The sequence below is a fragment of the Polypterus senegalus genome, chromosome 3, assembly GCF_016835505.1.
Source record: "Polypterus senegalus isolate Bchr_013 chromosome 3, ASM1683550v1, whole genome shotgun sequence".
Lineage (NCBI taxonomy): Eukaryota > Metazoa > Chordata > Cladistia > Polypteriformes > Polypteridae > Polypterus > Polypterus senegalus.
The window spans coordinates 15,715,955-15,743,419 of record NC_053156.1 but is presented as its reverse complement, the minus strand read 5'-3'; positions in this window follow the sequence as shown (position 1 = coordinate 15,743,419).

Here is a 27,465-nt window from a genome sequence, read left to right as displayed (position 1 = left end):
TCTTGAGATTCAGTTCATGGACAGATGTCCTGACATTGTCAACGGCCCCGGGCACAGACAGGCAGACATCTTGTTTTGCACAAACCACCACACGTTTATTTACACTATTTACAAACTATGGTCACAAAGACCCCCAAATAATGGTCACAAAGACCCAGTTCAGTGCACAAACCCCAAAACAGTCACTCAGTCCTGGCCACAATGCCTTTCTTCGGGCCGCCTCCACTCTCCACTGCTTCGTCCTCCTTCCACCCGACTCCAGCTCTGAATGAAGGGAGACGGCCCCTTTTATAGCTGACCCGGATGAGCACCTGGTGTTCCCGGCATTCCTTCATTGGCCACGCCCAGCGTGGCGGAAGTGCCGGCTGTCCTCCCGGCTGCTCTCCGGCGGCTTTATAAATCTTCCCCAGCACTTCCTGGTGTGGCAGGAGTGCTGGGGAAACAAGTCCCAAGGCATTGGGGCCTCCTGGCGGTGACCACAGGCTCCTACAGGGAAAGGCTTCCATGCCCTTGACCCGTGGTCCCCAAAGCAACCCGGAAGGCGAACCCCACGTGATCCAGGCAGGGCTCTGACCCTCTTCCGGTCCCTCCTGGCGTCCCGGCCGGGTCATGGCCCCTGGCATCCCTGACAGTGCCCCACAGCCAGCGAAGACCACTCGTGGGTAAGAGCGACCCGTCCCGCGAGGGCAGCAGAGCCCCGAAACGGGCCCCACTCGAGGATAGCCGGGTCCGGCCCGCACTCCTAGCAGGGACAGGGCGGAGACACAATCCGAGCACCAGCCCTTGGTGCATCCTGTGCCTCGCACAGGTTGTGCTCCCCCTTTTACCGGCACCCCGGGGCCTCCTCGATCGGCACCCCCTCCGAGGCCTCCACGCCCCTTTGTTCCGAGCCACTGTTCCCCGTAGGCTCCTCCAGCTGTGAGCGCACCTGCGCACCAGCAGAGATTATTCCGCAGACGGCCCGACATCAGAGGGCTGTTCCGCCAAGGGCTCCTTCAGCTCGCCCGGGGTCCGTCCCTACAAAAGAGAACACAGGGGCAGAACCGCTGCCAAAGCACCCAGCTCGTGCCGCACGGGCAGCGTTCCCCCTCAATCGCCCGGCACTTGCCTGATCGGCACCCTCTCCGCGCTTCCGTGTCCCTCTCAATGATGGAGCCGTCGGCACCGCCTGCTCTCTCCGCCGGCCTCAGGGATTCCCTCTGCTCCCCCAGAGGGCAGCCAGCCATACGCGTGCACCCAGCAACGCGTCTCACCATATTGGAGGAAGCGGCACCCAGCCGCTTAATCCTCCCTTCACTCTTGGACGCCTTGACGGTGTGCGACTCCGTATTAACCAACAGGAGCCCCTGTCCCGTCTGCGTCCCCTTCATATCGGAGGAATCGGCACCCAGCCCTTTATTCCTCCGTTCACTCTGGGACGCCATGACGGTTTGAGACTCCTTATGGAAAAGAAGACGCTCTGTCCGTCTGCGTCCCTATAGTGCGGCGCAAGACCGCAGCCGACTCGGGCGGAGGGCGCTAGGACCCGGGCACTTAGCAGCCCGTGTCCATTCAGCGTCCTCGGACTCCCCTCGCCACGATACAGCCCGCGGCGCCACACCTCCTGTCGGAGGGCTGCTTACTCGGAACTGATCGTTATCATCACAGCCTTTTTCAGCAGACCCTCCCGTATGCTTTACGGAGTCGGCTGTACTCACCGTCTCCGCTGTACCTCTCCGGCTGGAGATTCCAGCGTCGCGCCGTCCCGTTGTTGATTGAAGCGTTCTCAGCGCCGGCGCCTTCCTCTCCAGTTCCAGCACCTCAGCCGGAGGGCACATAGCATCTGTAACACACGCTGCTCGGCGGGCTGAAGAGACACCCCAGCTCCGCCAGAGCAGCCGGCAAAGACGGGAAGTTAACCCGGCGCTGAGCCTCCCTGTCTGTCAGCCTCCGACGCCGGCCACTTCCTGTGGGCCTTTTCCTCCGGCCCAATCGGGTCTCCCCCCTGCCCGTGATGGACATTCCTTGGTCCCGCCTCTCTGCAGTCATCGGCGGGCACACAAGACACACCGTCAATCGCGTGCCTGTCAGGGAGGGACTTCTGGTCCGCGCCATCTTGGCTCCCTTTCTCGGCGTCGATATGCCTGCCGGCAGCTCTGTTGTTGCCAGCACTCTTGAGACGCAGCGTCTCCTTCTCCGCAGCCTTCGCGGCTGCCGCCGTGCTGCCAGCGCCCTGCAGACCGGCATCGCCCGCCACCGGCGTGAATCCGGGAAGTCCCTGCCTGAGAAAGAAAAACGCCCGCCCTCCCGGCCGGCTGCCACTAGGCAGGGGACTCACCTTCCCGGACCCGTCCAACCAAGGACACCTCCTCGGCGAGGCTTGTTCCGACGCCATGCCGTCTCGGCCTGCAGCAACGCACGATCCCTGGAGACCGCTGCTCTCCAGCTAGGCATACCGCCCGCCCGTGTCAGGGAAGTATGGCCATCAAACGGACCCTGGCGGTCCGTGGGGTTTCTTCTCTCCAGCGGGGCTGTGTGCACGCAGCACCCGCGAACGTGGTGGTGTCCCCTGCTGCGCCGCCGTCCACAACAAATTTATTTGTTGCAGGTCTCCGCCTTGCAACAGGCGGAGCATCCTGCCGACTACGCCAGATGTCAGCGGCACCCGGGCACAGCCAGGCAGACATCTTGTTTTGCACAAACCTCCACACGTTTATTTACAAACTATGGTCACAAAGACCCCCAAATAATGGTCACAAAGACCCAGTTCAGTGCACAAACCCCAAAACAGTCACTCAGTCCTGGCCACAATGCCTTTCTTCGGGCCGCCTCCACTCTCCACTGCTTCGTCCTCCTTCCACCCGACTCCAGCTCTGAATGAAGGAGCGGCCCCTTTATAGCTGACCGGATGAGCACCTGGTGTTCCGGCTGTCCTCCCGTCTGCTCTCCGGGCGGCTTTATAAATCTTTCCCCCAGCACTTCCTGGTGTGGCAGGAGTGCTGGGGAAACAAGTCCCAAGGCATTGGGGCGCTCCTGGCGTGACCACAGGCTCCTACAGGAAAAGGCTTCCATGCCCTTGACCCGTGGTCCCCAAAGCAACCCGAAGGCGAACCCCACGTGATCCAGGCAGGGCTCTGACCCTCTTCCGGTCCCTCCTGGCGTCCCGGCCGGGTCATGGCCCCTGGCATCCCTGACAACATTTACCTTTAGAATTCTCTGATATAATTCAGAATTCATTGTTCCATCAATGAAGGCAAGCCATCCTGGCCCAGATGCAGCAGAACAGGCCCAAACCCTGATACTACCACCACCATGTTTCACAGATGGGATGAGGTTCTTATGCTGGACTGCAGTGTTTTCCTTTCTCCAAACATAACGCTTTTCATTTAAACCAAAAAGTTCTATTTTGGTCTCATCCGTCCACAAAACATTCTTCTAATAGCCTTCTGGTTTGTCCACGTGATCTTTAGCAAACTGCAGGCGAGCAGCAATGTTTTTTTGGAGAGCAGTGGCTTTCTCCTTGCAACCCTGCCATGCACACCATTGTTGTTCAGTGTTCTCCTGATGGTGGACTCGTGAACATGAACATCAGCCAATGTGAGAGAGGCCTTCAGTTGCTTAGAAGTTACCCTGGGGTCCTTTGTGACCTCGCCGACTATTACACGCCTTGCTCTTGGAGTGATCTTTGTTGGTCGACCACTCCTGGGGAGGATAACAATGGTCTTGAATTTCCTCCATTTGTACGCAATCTGGCTGACTGTGGATTGGTGGAGTCCAAACTCTTTAGAGATGGTTTTGTAACCTTTTCCAGCCTGATGAGCATCAACAACTCTTTTTGTGAGGTCCTCAGAAATCTCCTTTGTTCGTGCCGTGATACACTTCCACAAACACGTGTTGTGAAGAGCAGACTTTGATAGATCCTGTTCTTTAAATAACACAGGGTGCCCACTCACACCTGATTGATTGAAAACACCGGACTCGAATTTCACCTTCAAACTAACTGATCATCCGTGAGGTTCACATACGTCAGCCACTCACAAATATTGAATATTCGATAATTTTCCTCAATAAATAAATGACCAAGTATAATATTTTTGTCTCATTTGTTTAACTGGTTTCTCTTTATCTACTTTTAGGACTTGAGTGAAAATCTGATGATGTTTTAGGTCATATTTATGCAGAAATCTAGAAAATTCTAAAGGGTTCACAAACTTTCAAGCACAACTGTAATGTACATCCCATGGCTGCTCCCCCAGATCCAGTGCCAAAGGGACGTCCCGGCCATCCGCTACAAGGGTCATTTCTTCAAGATCGGACTGAACCGCGTGTCTGCCCGGTGGGGGTGGGGGGGGGATGAGGGGGGATTCCCGAGCTGCTTCGTCGTGTGGTGGGTACGGCAGGGCGCTGTACCAGTGCAGACTCCCCCAAACCTGAATTGACTTGAAATTTTTATCAAAGAAAATATGTAAAAACAAAATTGTAAATGATAAAAAAAACAAGATATTTGTAATTAAACAATAAGAACAGTCCGCCCCCCCCAACCCCCGATTCACGATATGATGGGGGGGCTCCACAGTCAGACAGTAAAAGAAAAGACGAGGAGGAGGAGGACGACGAGCTCCCAGTGGCCTTTACTCAGTGAGCCCACGATGTGCCGTGTGAGTTCGATGATCCGACGCCTCGTTCATTAAACATATCAGCTTACACTTTGTGACAGCGCCCACCATAACGTTTGGGACAACAACACATCCGTTGCCTCGATTTCCCCCTCTGCTCCGCAGTTTAAACTTGCAAATCAAACACATTGCAGACTTTCATTTGAGGGGCTTTGCACACATTTTGGTCACACATCACTTCCTCCTCCATATATTTATATACCGCATGTTATTTTTCCATTTCATGAATTGTATTGCTGCTGTCGACGATCTGAGGGGATACAGAAGTGCGACTGTGACCAGAAAAGTGACTTGAGCAGATTGGCGGTTATCTTGAAAGGTCTTTGTCTCCGTCAATGAAACATTTTTATTACCAAATGTTCAAAGCTTTTCATTGGACAGGAAGTGAGTGCCACCGGCCAATAGTCCTTCAGAGTGCTCGGCCTGGAAGTCCCCGGTCAGTGATTGACCGTTTCCACAGCTCAGGTTCTTTACTACAGCTCAGGGACCACTTAATAACAAATGAAAAGGCCGGGGCGCACGATCTGCCATCGTACAGATGAGACACCATCGCCTTCATGTTCATCCTGAGAGGCCATATCCGACATCCTCTGGAGTCCACTGGCACCACGGCTCCTTATAAACCACGCTTCACCGGTCCAATTTAAATTTTAAGACAGATTACGGCCTCCGACGACTTGGGTCATCTTTCTTCGTTACTGGTGACAATGCCACCCACTTGATTTAAAGTCACATCTGTCCTCATTTGGAGGTTTTGAGCTCATACCGTGTAGAAAAGTTTGAACCATTCAGTCCTCAAGGCGGCATTGTCACCAGTGGGTCTGGGTGCCAGGTGAACAGTGACAGACAGGCCTGTTCTGATTGAACCTGGCAGATAAGCCAGATATAACAACAACAACAACATTTATTTATATAGTACATTTTCATACAAACAGTAGCTCTACATATTGTAGCGACCCGTGGTTGAGTCTTAAAGTTTTTAGAGCCGTACTCTGCCGTGCACCTCTCCCAAGCTGTAGGCTAGCGGACTGCCAGCGTTATGCACACAACTTCACCCAGCTCTTTAGGTAGCGAGCACTCGTGTCCCATACACCGCACGACTCCGAGTGTCTCGGTAATAATTGCTTCGATAGAAATCTTAGCAATACACAGCTCTGTCCTGTTGTATCTCTTTATTAGAGCAGATAGTCAGCAAAAACAAAGCTCAACTCATTTGCTTAGCCATTGCCAAGGTCATTAATGAAGCCATCTTTCTTCTCGATGGTGACTATTTACATTCAAATAACCCCCGGACGGCAACAACCCAACCCACCCCACCAGTTGAGCACAGACACATACAATAACTACAACAGGAAACACAATTATATTACTTGGTTAATTTAACGCAACAATCAGCTTTTACATAAATTACCCACAATGCTATTTACATAAATTACCCAAAATGCAACACGCCGCCAGTGCTGCTGCCGGGTCGCTACAATATTAAAGAATAGAAAAATGAAAGACACAATTATAAAACAAAATAAATCAACATTAATTAACATCGAATAAGAGTAAGGTTCAATGGCCAGGGGGGTCAGAAAAAACAAAAAAAACTCCAGACGGCTGGAGAAAAAAATAAAATCTGTAGGGATTCCAGACCATGAGACCACCCTGACCAGTCCCCTCTGGGCATTCTACCTAACATAAATGAAACAGTCCTCTTTGGATTTAGGGTTCTCACGGAAGGGCTTGATGATGGTGGTCATGTAGACTTCTGCCTTTTAATCCATCCATCATTGTTGGAGCATCATGAAGCTTTGAGTAGGTGGTGGTGGCGCAGGCCGCCATCACAAAGAAACTGGAAAAAGAAACAGAAAAGAGAGTAGGGGTCAGTACGGATTTTAGAGCCACCATGAATAGTTATTATGATGAATTGAACATACAGAGTATCAGGATTAAGTTAAATTAAGATTAAAATGAAGTTATAAAAAGGCCATGTTAAAGTAGATATATACAGAGTAGGTATATGGGACCTGTTTGCTCCTTTCTCTTTGAGGGTGACAGTGACACCTGCTAATGGTCTAAATCCAGCTGGGGGGGGGCACATTCTCTCTGGGAATATGTTAGTTAGAGATTGTTTTTTTTACTACACCAAAGTGTGTGTGTGTGCGTGTGTGTGTGCGTGTGTGTAGGAGACAGCTGAAGGGCTCTAGTGACTGTAATTATACTGCCACACCAGGGGTTGGCGCTGTCTTTAAATGATTTGCTCTCTTTCTTCCAATGCCGACCAGGGGCCTCATGCACAGAAATGTTGCCTACGCCCGTTTCCACATTCAAATCGTGATGTATAAAACCTAAACTTGGTGGAAAGCCACGCACATTTTCACGCCAGCTCATACCCTGGCGTACACAAGTTCTGCACTCAGTTTTGCAGACTGGCGGCACCCAGCGTCAAAGCAGTGCTACTGTTCCAGTGTGGTTTCCCTTTCTTTCTTAGATCCACATCCCTGACGCGGCTTTATAAATACACTGACATTAACTGCATATTGTTTATTAGTTTAATGCTTCTGCTTGTAATTAACCTGTGACAATATAATGGCCGACAGAATGGCCATACTAGTCTAAATACCAGAGCTGCTTTAGCGTTGTTACTCTCACTGCACCTTCTTCTTCTTTCAGTCGCTCCCGTTAGGTGTTGCCACAGTGGATCATCTTTTTCCATATTACTCTCACTGCACCACTCGGAGTATTTATATCTCTGTATCTGAGTGTGAATCACAGATCTACACCAGCTGATCGGAAAGAGAATTATCAGGATACAGCATCAAGGACACACTGCCTCAGCCATGCGCACAGTCTATTTGAACTGCTCTCAAATGCTTCAGAGCCTTTCCTGTATGGACTTTGCAGTTCACAAACACTTTCATCCCAAGAACTCTAAACACACTCAATCAGTCCATCAAGTGCTCCTTGTAGATCTGTCTGTACTTATAAGTGTGATGACCTCACTGTAAACCTGCAGTACAGTTATAATATCTCACAACCTGAGCCACTTTATAAAGCATGTATTTACAGATGATGACGATATCATTTTAAGATGAAATGCAGCAAAATATTTTTATTACATTATACAGATAAAACTTAAAATAATCTATATTGTTAATAATTAAACATGTGAGCACACGGTGGCACAACACTAGCTAGTTCACAGATTGTTCCTGCCTCGTGTTGTATTCTTGCTGGGCTGGTGTGACACTGGAAGGATAGAATAATTAAACACGTACTACGAAGATATTTCAATGTTGCTTAAAGGTTTTGAAGAATCATCATTCTCAGCTTACAGATGACTTAACGTCTATTACAGAGCTGATTGTGTGGCGATTGGGTATTTGGAGAAAGAAAAGTAAGGACAGGAATTGGGAGTTAGTACGTTTGAAAGAGACAGTACTGTTGTAATAAATGATTTCATCGAAGGTCACACACGGCGCAGCAAGCATCTTGTGTGAGGCAGGAACAATCACTGCGCCACCGTGTTCCCATGTTTAATAACGTGCTTTAACTCCTATCGTCATGAAAATGATATCACGTATACATCTCGGTATTTAAATTATGCAGAGAGCTGTAATATCATGAATGTAATGGATTCGGTGTCCTGTTGGAGGAAGAGAAAGACCGTTTAAGATGTACATTGTGATTCACACACATAGAGCACATAGAAGATCAAATATAAAACAAAGCATTTAACGTGCTACTTTAATTACGATGGGATTTGAGAAACTAGTAAATTAAACGATTTTAAGATAAAGTTCATGATGTTCTACTTTAATGACAAAACAAACTACGTGATTAAAGTGGAAATTTCGAAATTAAAGTTGACATTTCGTTCTTTTTTTCACACTGTGTGCCTTTTTTTTTCTCTGTACCCTAATAAGCTGTAATATGACACTCAGCTGGTGAGCTACAACTCGCCTTTTCACGGCAACTTTGATGTGTGACAACTTCTTTTTTATTTCGGGCACTGTGCGACTTTGTGAACTTGAGCTTTCGAGTTTCTCCGACACTCTATGTCACTCGATCAGCTCTCTTTTGTTGTTTATCTCACTGTTTAAACCAACAAATAGTACGTTTTTCTTTGCCTCCACTTGGTATTCGCTGAAATTCTTCTATTTTCCCTCTTGCTTTTGCCATTGCCTTTTCACAGAAGGCTGAGCTTAAGGGCTCTTTATATTGATTTGCATATTCAAAGAGGCGTAATTCTGGGAGGAGTTGGGGTGGGACAGGAGGCGCGTGCACGTGAGTTACTTTTCACGCTGACCGGGATTTATGGAGTGGAAGAACGTGGAAGTTGGCGTTCACACAGATTTATGCATCTGGATTTTTTTTGTGCGTAAGCATATTTCCACATTTGTCCGCACGCAATGTTATAGTGTGACTTCTACGCACGCTGTTATGCATGAGGCCCCAGATGATTGACAGCTAGGATATCGCTGATGTCACTTCCAGTGTCAGTACACCTGGACCCGCCCCTTCCTGCCAGTGGGGAACGAAAACTGGAATCTCTACAATCTTTGCCAGTTCCCTCCTGAACTCTTGGTCTGAAAAGACCATTTCACTGTTAATTTGATTTTTCATTGCAATCCAAGCATACAGGGTACTGCTGGTTTGGACCTCAGATCTTTTTCTTTGTCTTGTTATTTTCTTACAATACATATGTACTGTATATATATATTGTGGAAGCACTAAGAAGGCTTTTCATTTTTTGCTCTAATACATTGCCCTCCAAGCACCACAGCCACAATAAACAGGCAAATAATCCAACACCAACACAAATGTTCCCTCTGCCTTTTTCTCCTCTGCAACTCCCAGCAAGCTTCACCCACCTCCACCCATCTCTGCTTCACCTGCTGGGTCTTCAGCAGTCCTTCATACAGAGTCGACCAGGAAGTGCTTCTGTTCTTCCGTCCATGTGACTTGACAACACTTCCAGGTCAGATGGAGAATTCAAGTTTTTTATGACCTGCTAATATTTCCAGGCTAGACGAGAACCTTGTCTCCCAATATCCTTCCACAGCACTCCCTTCCACAGCACCCCCTGGCAGCACCCCCAGCACCGCTACACTCCAAGTGAGCTGCCCTCTAGCGTTTTGGGGGAGGCAGTGCACTCAAAAAGCTACCTTCCCCATACTTTCATTTCAGGGGCATCCCGGCTGGGTTGAGCTGCCAGCTGTCTCTTACAATATATATATATATATATATTTTTTTCATGGACGGCTGGGTACCTTACCCGGCTAGGACACCTATGTGATAAAAGGACATGCTCATGGCACTACCTACCCCAGGAACATGAGAGGGCAACCCCCCTGAATTGCATCAGGGCCACAGGCTTGGAAGCTCAACCCTGCTGGGGTCCGTGCCCACCACCAGGGGGCACCTGGACAGTTACTGAGCCCTGGACTGCAGCACTTCTGCCACACCAGGCACTTTATAGTCACTCACGTGTGCATGGGAGGAGGCTATTGGGCTCAAACAGTGACAACTCCATGTCTGACCAGGGGGTGGCGAGGAGGTGAACTGCTTTTTTTCTCAATTCTCTACAGACCATTCATGGGAAATTCCCCAGGGTTCCGGTGCCTGTGATGATGTCACCTCCTGTCCAGACGACGCCACTTCAGGTTTATCCGCCTTCCAGGATGATGTCACTTCTGGTGCCGGTGCAGGTGATGACGTCACTTCCAGTTCCGCCTTCCAGGATGATGTCACTTCCACCTCCCAGGGTAATGTCACTTCCAGTGCCGGTGCCTGTGATGATGTCACTTCTGGTTCCACCTTCGAGCAAGATGTCACTTCCGGTTCCGACTTCCAGGATGATGTCACTTCCGGTGTCAGAGCAGGTGATGACGGCACTTCCAGTACCGCCTTCCAGGATGGCATCATTTCCTGCCCAGACAACGTCACTCCCATATTCCCGCCTTCCAGGATGATGTCACTTCTGCCTTCCAGGATGACATCACTTCCTGTCCAGACCTTTAAAGCTGCCATCTTTGCCACATGTCAGCAGTTATGAACCAGAAACAACTCCACAAAATCCAACCCTTTTGCACCCAGGGTGGCTGCACCAAACCTTTTTATGTCTCCTGCCCATTTCTGTGACAAGATATATATATATATATATATATATATATATATATATATATATATATATATATATAATGGCAAGGCTTCATGAATGAAGATCTTTGAAGGGTGCTGTCCACATCTACTGCTGGCTCATTGGTGGCTGAAGAGGCCCACTCGAGATAGACAGGGAAATGTCTGTCCTGGATTAGGTACTGCAGCGTTCCATTTTTTCCTGCTACTTCTATCCACCACAAGGCTGTCCTGGTGGGTAATCTGAAACAACAACAACAACAACAACATTTATTTATATAGCACATTTTCATACAAACAGTAGCTCAAAGTGCTTTACATATTAAAGAATAGAAAAATGAAAGACACAATTATAAGACAAAATAAATCAACATTAATTAACATCGTATAAGAGTAAGGTTCAATGGCCAGGGGGGACAGTAAAACAAAAAAACTCCAGACGGCTGGAGAAAAAATAAAATCTGTAGGGATTCCAGACCATGAGGCCGCCCAGCCCCCTCTGGGCATTCAACCTAACATAAATGAAACAGACCTCTTTGGATTTAGGGTTCTCACGGAAGGACTTGATGATGATGATGGTCACGTAGACTTCTGCCTTTTAATCCGTCCATCATTGTTGGAGCATCATGAAGCTTTGAGTAGGTGGAGGTGGCGCAGGCCACCACCACAAAGAAACCGGAAAAAGAAACAGAAAAGAGAGTAGGGGTCAGTACCGATTTTAGAGCCACCATGAATAGTTATTTTGAGGAAATTGAACATACAGAGTATCAGGATTAAGTTAAATTAAGATTAAAATGAAGTTATAAAAAGGCCATGTTAAAGTAATGTGTTGTCAGCAGTGTTTTAAACTGCTCTACTGTATCAGCCTGGCGAATTCCTATTGGCAGGCTATTCCAGATTTTAGGTGCATAACAGCAGAAGGCCGCCCGCCTCACCACTTCTTTTAAGTTTTGTTCTTTGAATTCTAAGCAGACACTCATTTGAGGATCTGAGGTTACGATTTGGAATATAAGATGTCAGACACTCTGATATATAAGATGGAGCAGATTATTTAAGGCTTTGTAAACCATAAGCAGAATTTTAAAGTCAATCCTGAATGACACAGGTAACCAGTGTAGTGACATCAAAACTGGAGAAATGTGTTCAGATTTTCTTTTCCTAGTTAGGATTCTAGCAGCTCCATTCTGCACCCGTTGCATGTGATTGATGTCTTTCTTGGGTAGTCCTGAGAGGAGTGCGTTACAGTAATCTAGTCGACTGAAAACAAACGCGTGAACTAATTTCTCAGCATCTTTCAGTGATATAAGAGGTCTAACTTTACTTATGTTTCTTAAGTGAAAAAATGCTCTCCTAATGATCTGATTAATATGTGATTGAAAATTCAGATTACAGTCAACAATCACCCCTAAGCTTTTTACCTCCGTCTTGACTTTTAATCCTAATGTATCCAGTTTATTTCTAATAGCCTCATTGTATCCATTATTGCTGATCACTGAGATTTCACTTTTCTCTTTATTTAACTTGAGAAAATTACTATTCATCCATTCTGAGATACAAGTCAGACATTCTGTTAGTGAATCAATAGAATCAGGGTCATCAGGTGCTATTGATAAGTAAGGAGACGGCCTGGTAAGTGTAACTTTATGTCACCAAACCTCACAATTAGCGGCTCAGGTGAACCACCATATAGGGTGAATGTGACAGGCTCCAAGAGACTGTTTTCAGACGCTCCTCTATCCCGGTACCCAGTGAACAGTCGCCATACAGCACAATTGTGGGCAGGCGATGATCCTCCGTCCTGGAGACGTGACCTGCCCAGCATAACTGCGTCTTTCAACAGCATGGCCTCACTACTGGGACTTCAACGCTGGTAACAAAGTCACTCCAATGGAAGTTCAGGTTTATGCGGAGACAGCAGTGAAGGACACTGAGCCGTATAAGAGGATGGTAAGTACAACGGCTCTGCACACACTAATCTTGGTGCCTTTCATCAATCGCTTGCTGTTCCAGACTCTTTTATACAGTCTACCGAAGGCTCTGTTTGCCTTTGCCAGTCGTCTGTTGATCTCCTTATCAGTTTTAGCATTTAAGGAGATGGTGCACCATAGGTAGCTGAACTGGGCCAGTACACAAACTGGAAACAGCCAAAAAAAAACAGAAAACCAATAAACAAAAAAGAAAGCAAACAACGCTAGAGAACTCACAAATGCCGCACATTCATGGAACGGCAAGGGACTGTGGGTTTCCCTCAGCCTTTCGGAGGGCAGTCCCTTGTAATAACGGGAAGGTAGCCTCACCTCTTGGGGGCGCAAGGCAGGAAACAAACTCCAGGCAGGGCACCACACACACCAAGCACACTTTAGAACCGCCAATGCACTTAACCTGCATGCTTTTGGACTGTGGTAGGAAACCAGAGTACCCGGAGGAAACCCACGCAGACACGGGGAGAACATGCAAACTACACGCAGGGAGGTCCCGGGACGCGAACCCGGGTTTCCAAACTGCGAGGCAGCAGCGCTGCCCACTGCGCCACCGTGCCGCCCTGTCTGTAAAAAGACAAATATTTCTCTGGGGACAAATAAAGTTCTACGTCTATCTCTAACAGAAATAAAATTAAAATTGAACAAAAAAAAAAAAAAAATCAAAAATTAATCTGAATGCCAGTTAAGGGAGGAACCCCAGCTGAAAAATATTATCAACAGATACTCATGAGAGGGGCCAAGGGCTAACAGTAGGCAAGTTGAGTGACTAGGGGCGGAGCCTAAGCCAAGTCTCAACATAGTGTTGCATAGCACCAGACCCTAATAGCAGGCAACAGTAGGCAAGGGGAGTGACTAGGGGTGGGGCATAGGCCAAATCCCCACATAATGTTGCACTATGCTGAGATTTGCTGAGATTCGTTCAAAAGTGACACACATAAACTATTTTACGACGTCCACCGTAATTGCAAGACTTAACACCTCATGCTCAACAACTGTCTTAGCTTACTAAAATGGGTGCATTTGGTAAGTTTTTCTGCTTTTATCTTCCGTTGGGATCCCCCGGTGTCAAATAGAATTCATTGTAAAACCCCAGGACTGGCTATATATTTATTAAAATGTATAGAAAATGCTCAGTTTTAGAACAGAAATTGGTGTGACACCACGGTGGTGATAAAATAACTCTGACTTGGAAAATAGCAAACTTATAATTTAGGAGTAATCAGTCAGCTGAGCCACACTTAACAAGAGCACATGGCGGCTCCACCAGCCTGACGCCCACATCTGGATTCATTTATAGCTGTGACTCACTAGCTGTGTGTCTTTCTTTATTGAATATTCTCTCTAACAGTGGAGATGCCCCATTTTTTAGAGAATATCCTGTGAACCTCTGAGCTGTTCTGTAAATCCGTTGTCCTCATGGGGTCTCTTAAGGTACGTAATGACCCAGTGGATGCTAATATTACCTTTTCCTTCACTTCACTACACCCCAAAGGAAAAAGGAGTGGTTACTCCCCATAACCCCCACACACACACACACATAACACTTCAATGAAATGATCAAATAAAAAAAGAAATGACCAAGGAAAAAAACCCTTGATGAAATGATCCAGTATCCACAATTGGAAATAACCAAAGGGGGTTCGCACCCCATAGGTGAAATGACGGTGTATCCGCATGCAGAAATGTCGTAATTGACCCAATGACACAATCGGGTTTCTCACCAAGATCAAGAGTGAGAAATATCATGTTATATAACCCGATGCTAATTCTCTGGTAAGGACCTAGGTTACCCAAGGGCCGTTGGGGGTCTTAATTCAGCCTTGAGCATCAATGTTTAAAGTTGGCCAGAGAGTAGCTGAATATGTGAAGAGTCTCAGATGGGTCAGGAGAACCTTAGGATGGCAGGTGACTCTGTAAAGCAATTTTGGGATTGCAAACGAAAAGCTGCTCCAGCAGGGGAAGATCTACCATCAGGGTGTACACCTTGGGGGCATGATGGCAAGGGGAAATTATCAAAGGAGGGCTGCACCCCATAGGTGAATTGACAGAGTATCCACATGCAGAAATGACCAAGTTGACCCAATACAACGATCGGGTTTCTCACCAAGATCAAGAGTGAGACATTTCACATTATATAACCCGATGATAATTCTCTGGTAAGGACCTATGTTACCCAAGGGCCATTGGGGTTCTTAATCCAGCCTGGTGCATCAGTGTTGAAAGTTGGCCAGGGAGGGTGTTTGCCAGGGTAACTGAATATGTGAAGATTCTCAGATGCGTCAGGAGAACCTTAGGATGGCAGGTGACTCTGCAGACCAATTTGGGGATTGCAAAAGGAGAGCTGCTAAAGCAGGGTGTGCACCCAGGGTCCCATGATGGCAAGGGGCCTTTTCACTAATGTAGTATTCGCAATTGGAGTTGACAAAGGAGTGGTTACCCTCCCACACACCAGTTCAATGAAATGATCAAGTAAAAAGAGACATGAGCAAGGGAGAAAAACCATCAATGAAATGATCCAGTATCCACAAATGGAAATAACCAAAGGAGGGCCGCACCCCATAGGTGAAATGATGAGAGTATCCGCATGCAGAAATTACCCAATGAAGCGATCGAGTTTCTCACCAAGATCAAAAGTGATAAATATCGTATTATATAACTCGATCAATTCTCTGTTAAGGAGATAAGTTACCTCAGGGGCATTTTTTTTGGGTTCTTAATCCAGCCTTGTGAATCAGTGTTTAAAGTTGGCCAAAGAGTAAATGAATATGTGAAGAATTTCAAGAGAACCTTAAGGTGGCGGGTGACTCTGCAAAGTGATTTGGGAATTGCAAAAGGGCAGCAGCTCCAGCAGGGATAGATCTACCATCAGGGTGTGCAGCCAGGGAGCCTGTGACGTCAAGGGGTCTTTTCACTAATAACCCCCAACTCTGGCTCAACGATAGATAACCAAGTACGGGTTCCATCCTATAAAATGGTACCTCAATAAACTGGACCTGTGCCTACCTGGGCCTCCTTGATCAGATCACACAATAAGAAACATCCGTCCCACACAGAGTGTCCATTCCTTAGGGTGACCGGTGTTAGGGGACATTTGGTCTGTTGTGTGCACCCAGGACACTTCAGGGTGACGTAGACACCATTGTCTCTTTGTGGCAATGGCTGACCTTACTGTACAGCAAATGAGAACACCCAAGACTTGGCTGAGGGTCCCTTTAGGTTTGGATGAGGAGCACAGACAGCCACACTTTTTCTCTTCATCTGCTCCACAAAACAGTTTCCACATTGCCAGGTTCTGATCAGAAGGCCATGATGCATGACATCAGGTGTCAAAAGTGTAAAGGTCGGTGGAAACATTCCCCGTTTGACAGATTCTAAGGCCACATGTGTTTAAAATGGGGTGGTTGGCAGTTTCCTTCTGACGATGAGTTAGTTCAGTGTGTTGGTTTTGACATTTGATGTCTGCCTTCTGGTTTTCAGTTTTATTCCTTGCTCCTCTTTTCTCTCACTCCCTTACTCAGGTATTATTTGATGAACCTGTGCCTCCTTGTGCAGATCATACCAAGCAGGCACACTCCTTGCACAGAATATTTTCAAATAACTAAGACGAATGGTATTAAGGACGTTAGGCCTGATGTGTGCACCGAGTACAGTTCAGAGTGCGGAAGACACCACTGCAGTGAACATGGAGGGGCTGACCTCACTGTACACCAAATAAAGAAGTCCAAGGTGTGGCTGAGAGTCCGTTCACCTTTAGGTTTGGATGAGGGGCACAGATAACCCCACTGTCTCTCCTCATCTGCTCAGCAGAACGGTTATGATAGGAAGGTCACGATGTGCGACTCGATGGGTCAAACGTATAAAGGTTGGCAGGGACGTTTCCAGTTTGATGGTGAGTGTGTTTAGAGTGGGTTCAGTTGATAGTTTGCTCCCGATTTGTTTTTGGACAATGAGTTAGTTTAGCATTTTGGGCTTTGACATTGGCAATGGATCTTCTCGTTTCTGATTGCACGTTTCTCCCAGACATCTTAACAAATTTTAATTCATCTGCCTGGGCCTCCTTGCTCAAATCACACAACAAGCAGACCTCCGCCCCACACAGAGTGTCCATTCCTTAGGATGACCGGTGTTAGGGGACATTTGGCCTGTTGCTTGTAGCGGGTACACTTCAGAGTGACGTAGATGCCATTGTCTCTTTGTGGTGATGGCTGACCTTACTGTACAGCAAATGAGAACACCCAAAACTTGGCTGAGGGCCGTCTCACCTCCCTTTAGGGAGCACAGACAGCCACACTTTTACTCTTCCTCGGCTCCACAGAACAGATTCTGCATCGCCAGGCTACGATCGGAACAATGGATGGACACAAGCCCCACACAGTATTGCAAGAGAGCTTCTTCCAGTCTGCTGTGAACCGACAGCTTGGGAGAAGATTCATCTTTCAACATGACACTGGAATGGCTCAGAAAGAGTGGGGTAAATGACCAAGTCAAAGCCCTGATCTTAATCCTATGGAGAATCTGTGGCACAGTTTGAGAACTGTGTCCAGAGGTGCCATCCCACCAACCTAGAGGGTCTCTGGAAATTCTGGGGAACAATCCCTGCTGAACAACGTGCAAAACTGGGGCGTACTTATATACCCCAAAAGAATGAAGGCTGTTACTGCAGCAAAAGAAATCTCAAAAAAGTATGACGGTGTAGGCCCAATATGAAATATGGAGTTGTTCTTCTTTCAGGTCAATATCTACAGAACATTGGAAATGCATTGTTTCACATTACAAATACTGAATGGATAAATATTTGCATACATGCTTTGTCATGCAGTAAACTGAAGACTTTAAGGGGGATTGAAGACTTTTGCACGCCCCTGGAGTTTAGCATATCGGGTTTTGACATTGGTTCTCCATCTTCTCGTTTTCTCGTACTTTTTAACAAATATTAATTCATCTGCCTGGGCCTTCTTGCTCAGATCACAACAAGCAGAAGGTCCATTCCTCTGGGTGACTGGTGTTAGGGGGCATTTGGCCATTTGTTTGTGACGTGGACACCATTGTCTCTTTGTGGTGATGGCTGACCTTATTGTACAGTTAATGAGACTTGGCTGAGGGTCCCCGTGTGGCCTCCCACCTTGTGTTTGGTGCCTGTTTTTTTTCTTTCTTCTTCTTCTTCTTACCCCCACCCAAATGAAAGTTTTAATTGGTTCTCCCCATCTGAAAGATGAGCCAATGGGAGCCCACGTCACGTCCGGGAGGCTCACACTCGGCTTTGCCTTCTCGCTTCTTCTTCTCAGTTTGTCTTTAGGTATGGTGAGCCGAAGGTGTCGCCAGTGACAGAAGACCAGGGGTGGGGGAACAAAAAAAAAAAAAAAAAAGAAGAGCAGCTTGGAAGCGAAAGGGAAGGTCAGCCATGGGGAAAACTGAGCAACGAGCCGCATCTTATAAAAATTCCGTCCGGCACAGATGGCGAGTGGACAAATCCGTGTCAAGCGGCTTGATGGGAGCCATCAGTGAGACGGTGATGGGACGGGTGACAGTGACAATGATGGCAGCAGCCGTGGCGCTGGTTGGAATCTGAGGGGCTGTCTTCGGGGACAAGCAGGAGGCAACCGTAGGAAAACGACAAACATGGAGGGAGCGGGCCACGCCGGGATGTTTGCTTCTCAGCGCCTCTCACTTTCATGCTCAATCTCGAAAAGCCAGTTGGAGAAGACGTTGGCGGCCAGCAGCTGCCAGGACTCTCGATGGCTTTGGGCTGATTCAGGCCGGTAAGTGGCTCGAGCCTTCCTACGTGTGTGTGTGTGTGTGTGTCTTTGATTGTGCATGCGTGTGACCCGCCGGGCTCCACCAATCCTGCTGGGCTTCTTCTTTCTCCAATGTCTCGGCAGCCATTTTGTAAGCTCTCTCTTTTTTTTTCCCCCATTTGCCGCACCGTGTGCCATAAAATGGCCGCCTGAGGGCTGAGCCGGTGGCATGTTCCCCTTTGGGAGCCGTTCCTTTCTGTGCGACCGACGCTTGTCAGGAGGCTCGCGCAATTTATGCCTTCTTCCTATTAAGGGAGCCTCTTTCAGAGCTTGACAGGCTCCCATAAAAAATAGCCCGATATTCCGAAAATGGACACACTGATGTCTCCATTGTTGCAAAAAAGAACAAGCGCCTGCTCCGCTCGCCTCGAATAATCCCTCGATTTATCTCCCTTGTCCAAGGAAAATGGATTTGTGGGAACAAATTGAATTGGAGTTGATTTCTTTTCTTGTTTGTCTCCGAACTGAAAATGTCATTTTCACCCGGCGTGTGGCGAGCTCTGCAATCAGAGAGAGGAAGGGGAAAAAAAAAATAAAGGGAGTCATCTCGGAATTCCACTCTGTGCAACTTGAGCCGCACTTGATCAGGCCTCGGGATTTCACTTGTTGATTTTGTTTTATGACGCTGCCCTCTGTAGAACATCCCTTGGAAGGCGCTCTATATCAATAAATGTCATTGTCCTCGTCCGCAGGGTTGAAAAGGTTAGGGTTAGGGCACCCTGGGTGGACTGCGGGCAGTGGCGTGTTTCATGTTATAAGAAAGGACATCCTCACGTTCAATTCAAGTAACCTTTCATTTTATATAGTGCCTTTCAAAGCCATTCACGCCACAAAACAATCGACAGAGTAGAGCCGGTAAACAACACAAAAGCAGAAACAATCGTCAATTCGCCTTTACTGTATATAGCGCCTTGCAGAACGCGTACAAAGAATTGAATAGAATGCAACACAGTCAGTCAGTCAGTCATTCTCCAACCCGCTATATCCTAACACAGGGTCACAGGTGTCTGCTGGAGCCAATCCCAGCCAGCACAGGGCGCAAGGCAGGAACAAACCCCAGGCAGGGTGCCAGCCCACCACAGGGCACACACACCCACACACCAAGCACATACTAAGGACAATTTAGGATCGCCAATGCACCCTCCTCTCATGTGTGGCAGCCTTTACACCAACCACAGAGAGTGCCCTTAATAACTTGGTACAATAAACCAAAGTCACATGACCTCACCATCCCCTCTTCCTATTTGATCAGACAGGATTTTACTACTCCTCATTTGACTGCCATCTTTATCCAAAGTGACTTAGACCGTTTAGGACTTCAGTTGGCTCCATTTCTTTCATTTGTTTGTGTTTTTTTTAACAGTTGGCGCACAGGCAGGTGAAGTGACTTGTTCGAAGTCACACTGACTGTTGTCAGCGGTGGGATCTGAACCCACCCGCATCAGGGATTGAAGTCAGCCAGTCATTTTCTGAACCCGCTTAGCCCTCTACAGGGGGTGCTGGGAGTCCATCTTGGGTAACATAGGGTGCAAGGCAGGAACAAAGCCAGGATGGGGCGCCAGATAGGGTGGGCACACACAAAAACACACACACACACACATACACGCACACCCACCCACGCAAACACATACACACATACACTGGGGCCAACATAGTATTGTCACTCGGCCTAATCTGCGTGTCATTGGACTGTGGGGGGAAACTGACACCACAATGGTGAGAACGTGCAAAACCCAAGACCCAGGATGTGAATCCACAACCACCTTACTGTGAGCCAGCAGTGCAACCTCTGAGCCGCCATGCCACCCAGGGGTTGAAGTCCAAAGCCTTAGCCACTACTTTTATAGTACAAGTATTTAATATACTGAGCAATCAGATTTCATTTTCAATTTAGCCAATCATTCTCTGCCTTAGACTGTATAAGGCCTTGTACATTTACAGTGCGAGTGATACTGGGTGAAGCTGTTTTTATTTTATAAAGTGCCTTTCACCACAAGTCCGATCTTATAAGTCATTTTATTGTGCATGCAATACGCCACTCAATCAGATTTCATTTCATATAGTGCCTTTCAAAAGGAATGTGCTGACTGCAATGCAACACAGCCATTCCCATCAATCAGTGCCATTAGTCACATAGCAATTCGCCAGGTAATCAGAGTACAGCTATTAGATGATTTCATACACCTTTATTGTATATAGCGCCTTGCCAGATGTGTGTACCTTACAAAGCCATTAAGATGACAATTTATCTCATCAGTCACTATCTGTTGTAGGACCTTTTAGAGCAGGCAAACCTTAAAGGGCTTTCCACAGTGCAAGTCCTACGGAGATCAATTTAGAATTCATTTCATTGAGTGCCTTTCAAAGAAACACGCAACACAGCAGCATTCACAGCAGTGCCGTCATTGACAGAGCAATCAACAAGCCAGTCAGAGAAGAGCTGTATGATGATTAAAAAAAAGAATCCATCGATGCATCTTCATTGTGTATAGCGCCTTTCAGCGTGCAGGTGAATACAATATGGCTTGTACTCTTCTGTGTTACGTGGAGTGTGTCAGCTGGTTACCAGCCCCGCCCCTCAGTTGATTTTCACTTTTTTATATATTTGTCAGCTTTTGTTTTTGGGTCAATTGCTTGATGGATGCTTGATTGTTCCTGTTCCTGTATCGTACCTTATTATTGGTTTGCTGTTTCCCACGAAACGTGTTGGCCATGCAGATCTGCACCTTGAGTCACTGAAACCAGCGACACTTCTTTTTATGTTATACCTGTTTATGCTTCATGATATTATTTCTCATAATTATTGGAAACTATTTAGGCTGTCTACGCTGTGCAGGCGCCCTGCCCGGGGTTTGTTTCCTGCCTTGTGCCCTGTGTTGGCTGGGAATGGCTCCAGCAGACCCCTGTGACCCTGTAGTTAGGATTTAGGGGTTGGATAATGGATGGATATTTAGGCTGTTAGTTCTATTTTAGTGGGCTCCCGCTATTTTATTAGTTTTTCTATTTTTGTTTTCTATTGTTTGCTGTATATCTATTATATATTTTTGGTTGTTTATAAAGTATTTACAATATGCGAGGGACGTTCAAAACGTTTGCACACTTTTTTTTAAACTCTATTTATTAAGAATTTCATAAAACAAATGACATCACTTTTCTACATAGTCATCTTCCTTTGCGATGTAATTTTCCGAGTCACATGACACTCTCAGACACGCCCAATTACTGCTCCTCCCGCCTTCACCGTTTCCAACGAAAATAGAAAAGTGCGGGAACTTTTTAAACGACCCTCGTATGAAGTTCGGTTTTTTTTTTTGTATCATCCATTGATTGACGTGTACAGAACATTTGCTTTGCTGTGGGCACATTCTCTGTTCTGTTTATTAAATTTGGGTCGATATTATTTTTTGGGGGGAAAATTCTAATTTTCCTTACGTTTACTTTTTATGTAATAGTTTTTGTTTTATGTGCGTTACTCCATTCTATAATATCGGCCTTTATTTTGTTTAAAAGGTTGGATAATGGATGGGTGGATATATTGAGTAGAATTATATACAGTGACAAAGTTTTATCTTTTACACATTTAAAATACACACACACACACACAGACATATACATATACATGTATGTATATATATGTGTATATATATGTATATATATGTGCATATATATATATATATATATATATACATATATATATATATATATATATACATATATACACATATATATACATATATACATACATATATATATATATACATATATACATATATATACACATATATACATATATATATATACATATATTCCTTTTGGGTTCTGCTTACTTTACCATTTGCTCATTATCCCAGTATGCGGATTGTTTAAACATGTCATATTTCACCGGTAGTGGTTGTTTCACTTAATATAATGCAACACAATCAAGCTAAATAGAAACAAAACAATCAGCCTGTCTCATGTACAGCACCATTGACACTATCCAGATTTATGTCATATAGTGCCTTTCACAGTCGGGACCTGCATCGTATCGTGCAGCGTACAATGCCATTAAGAATTCAGGATGGCAGAGTAGAGTCGGCAGACAGTAGTAAAAAAAAAAAGAATCCATCAACACATCTTTATCATATAGCGCCTTGCAAAGTGAGCGCCTGAAAAAATATTTGATGGAACGCAACACAATAAAAAACAATCGGGAGTGCGCGCCCCGCTCGACTTTCTCGTACATTGAGACCGAGGACACGGTCGTCAGAGCCACTTGCAGTTGGGCCAGATTTCTGAAATATCATATCTCTTTGTTTCTCAGAACTAATTGATAATATCAATACACAATCATTTATCTCTATTTAGAATAAAACTTATATTAAAATGATATTTTCGCACTTAGGGAGGTCGAAAACGGAGGTGGAATTTTTTCACGATTACATACGCATTACCTCGATTACGTGCAAAGTAAAAAGAATTATAGCCACCTGAAAACATTGAAAAAGTGTTTAGTATTATATAATATTTGTTGCAATAAATTGCTATAGGTAAAACTGCATTTAGCTATAATTATGATAATAATGTCGGAAATAAAAAAAAACCAATATATTATAAAATTAAATGTACCAGGAACACGACGGGGACGTAGCAGCCTATTGTTCTCATTACATGTTTAAGGTTTGCACGTTTCTATTAAACTGATGATGTATAAATTCAAATCAAAGTAATCACAGTTATTGAAAAAATATGCGTCATACTGAATACAGTTTTTAATATCGTGTACACATTTATATTTTCATGATGCAAAAACTTCAGATGGTTACTTAAATAAAATACAACTTCCGCTTGAGTAATTTTTCTCAAATTTCATATCTTTTTGCTTTATATATTTATAAATATCTATTCAAAATTTGAATAATCTAGCTGTAATTATAAGAAAATTCGTGATATTCAGTTAAAGTACCACTTCCGCAATTTTGCTCAAATTTCATATCTACTTATTTTTCGTCATTTCTAATATCCGCACAAAATTTGAATTATATATCATTATTTATAGCCATCGACTATACTTTCCAAAGCTTGTTCATTAATAAGCCAATTAACAAATCGGTTGTAAGCTTAATTTACAGCAACCCGTCCTCATATGCGCAACCGACCACTCGATCCTTGTGCCTTTCATTTTTATAGTACCTTTCACGCCAATCACTAATTCTGTAAAGTCCAGTGGTTCTCAACCTGTGGGGCGGGCCCTCCTACGGGGGCGTGAAGCAACAAAAAGGGGGGCGCAAAGGTTTGAAAAAAAGAAAACAGGAATCGAAAATATGAAAAATACATCTATTGAAACCCAAACAAATTAACTTAAACTACATTCTGATATACTAGAAAAATAAATATAGAGTTAGACAAATGTCAAAAAAAGTTAAGCAGGTATAATAAAATATGCATCTATGATATATCATTAATTAAAAATAAAAAATTGATATTAGTGGGCTCCTTTCAAAAAAACGTTAGGGGGGCCCGATTAAAACTGTAATGAAAACTTGGGTCGCAAATACTTAAAGGTTGACAAACGCTGCTTTAAACAACAGTGAATTAATGGTACAGTGTGGAAGATCCCCCAAACACTACAACTCTGCTCATTTTACAGGTGGGATCTCTCCTCTGACATGGACGACACTGCCTTACCTATCCAACAGGCCCTCATAATGGATGGCTCAGGCGGAGCTGGTGTTTTATTTCAACATCTGCCAGGCTGACATAATGGAAGGGTAGAGAGAGGCCATTTTGAAACGTGTGTTTCCCCAGCATCCCTCAGTTTGGCACTCCCATGTGGACACCCGCAGGGGTGCATGGGATTTGTAGTCCCAATTGGCAGCTCTGTTGGGGTCCTTGGGTGCCACCTGAAGGAGTTACTCTTGTCCAACAGAGGTTCTGTCTGACTTGGAGCAGAAGCCCTCCTAGGTCCAGTCTGAAAGCAACTGGTCTGCCGCCCCAAGACGAGGTGGAGTTGGGAAAAGAGGAGGAGGAGGAAGAGGAGGAAAAGGAAAAGCACTGGGTATTGTGAAGCAAGAAGCCTGTTCAAATGAACTTGTATTTAATAACTCAGTCTATTTGAACCCAGGACTGTTTGGGGTTTGGGGGTCTGAGGTCAGATACACAAAGAGGGAACACGCACAGGAACCAAGCAGTCTGAGAACTGAATTGACGAGGCAACAACACAAAAGTTAATCCATCTCATATAGCACATTTAACATCAATTGTCACTAAATGAAGTACATCAGGTGAACAATGCACAGTGATATTGTACAACCTCAAACTGATATAGTGCCTTTACATAAGAAAAACAAACCCAAGGCACTTTCCAATTACAGACATGATGTGTAATGTATAAATATTGTTTACAGTCGGAGCTTAAGATGATGGCTCAGGGTCACACCACAGGTCAGGAGTGGTAACTGGACCAGCATCCTTGTGGTCTCCACTGCCGTTACTTATCCACTAGCCGCAGAGGCCAGTCCTATCGAAATAAACCAGCCGTCTGTTCCAACCACCTTCTAGAAAAGCGTATCCTGAGCAGGATCAGCAAGCATTAGGGTTTCGACCGGTGTTGTGTCAAATTTACTCCCTTACCAAATCACCCTGCCTACCTAACCTAAATATAGATAGATAGATAGATAGATAGATAGATAGATAGATAGATAGATAGATAGATAGATAGATAGATAGATAGATAGATGAAAAGCACTAGATAGATAGATAGATAGATAGATAGATAGATAGATGAAAAGCACTAGATAGATAGATAGATAGATAGATAGATAGATAGATAGATAGATAGATAGATAGATAGATAGATAGCAATGTTCATATTTATGATACACTGTCTGTTGAAATGGAAAATGCAATGCATTTGACTGCTACAAATATTTGTGATTCTCCATCCATTGGAATGACAAATGCAATGCATTTTATTACTACATGCATTGCAATTGACATTCTAATAGATGGTGTACTGCAAATGTTAATGCTGAGGTCTACATTGACTACTTAGCTTTCAGCCCATCTTAGATGGGTAGCACAAGTAGTCCGCCATAATAAAAGGATAAGTATCTCCGTATCTGTGTGTCTATCTGGTTTCTATTTCTCTGCCATTCCAACAGATGGCAGATCACAAACATTTTTGGTTATAAACTTCATTGCGTTTTTCATTCCAACAGAGGACACATCATAAACACAAACACTTCTTTTATGAATCCCGTGCCAAATGGCATATAATGGACATACACAGTACATTAGTCATTCCAACAGATGGTGCATCACAAACATCTGTAGTATTGCATTTTATTACTACAGATGTTTGTGATGTGGCATCTGTTGGAATGACAAATGCAATGCATTTTATTACTACAGTACATGCATTATAAAATACATCCCAATAGATGGTGTATTGCAAACCTTAACACTGGTCTATGTTGTTCACTTAAATTTTAATATGACTTAGACAGTTAGCACAACTAGCCCACCTTAAAAGAAGGATAAGTGTCTGTGTATCTGTGTGTCTGTCTAGTTTCTATGTCATTGTCATTCCATGGCAGATTTCACATCACAAGCATTTGTGGTAATAAAATGCATTGGACTTGTCATTTGAACAGATGGTGCATCATAAACATTAAAACTACTTTTAGGTATCACAAACCAAATGGATATAACAGATACATCCATGGGATTTGTCATTGCAACATATGGCACATCACATTTATTACTACAAATGTTTGTGATGCACCATCTGTTGGAATGACAAATGTAAAGCATTTGTTTTTTGCAAAATACACTCCATTAGATGGTGCACTGCAAAGGCTAACGCTGAGGTCTACATTGATTACAGTTACAATTTCAGTTCGTCCTAAATGGCTAGCACAGCTAGTCTACAAAATAAATGGCTAAGTCGGAATGAGTGATTTCAATCCTGTATGGATGGTTGCAATTCATAAGTGTCGGTTTTGGGTATTGGTTGGGCACATATGTCCTTATACTCATACAAAAGGGAGTGCTTGGCACAGGGCGGGAAGCCGTCTCTCTCTCTTTTGTTTGTTTTTTTATTAACATATTCTCTCCTTTGTCATCTTTCCACCGAGTAGATTTTTGTTCCCCGCAAACTCCGTGATGTACTTTTACGCTCATTAACTCTATTTAATGAAAGGCACTGTGGCAGATCGTGTAAGCTGCGCTAATGACTCGCTTCGCTGGAGTTGCGTCTGCGGTCGTCTGTCCCCCGACGGTAAGCGTCACATTACATTTCCGTTAGGAATACTCAGTCGGTTTCTATTACTTCATGCCACATTCATGAAGTTTTGTCCGACTTGTATTGAATTTCTGCTTCCGATCGCCACAGACGGTGTGTGTGTTTGCTTTAGTGATTAACAAGAAGGCTGGCCTTTTGTTGTTCTTTATTTTTTATCCCTTGTTCATGCTGCTGGGAATACAAACCCAAATGTCGGCACTGCTAAAGACAGAATGAACAAAGGGCGCTGAAAGTGCTTCGTTCTGAATACCCAGATACACACAACCAAAATTCTAATCCCATCTCGTGCAAAGTATGCCTGTTTAGTGGCTCAGCTGTGTGGACAACTCATTGAGAACTTTCTTTCTTTCTTAGTAACCACAAATCTGGAGTCACACCCCGCCCCTTCAGCTCTGCTACCTCTACCTAATTGTACAAGAATCCTTGTCCTGACTCGCATGCAATGCACCATCTCACATGAAGGCTAATTTCATTTGTTTTTCAATGTGCTCCATAAGTTTAAGTGGGCAGTTTGCCCACCTGGTCTTCGGTATCGTGTCTTCTGGATTTTGTGGCTCCAAGTTTCTCAAGCTTTTAATATTCACCGAAAAAAAGCTGCAGCTGAACAGCAGCACCACGTG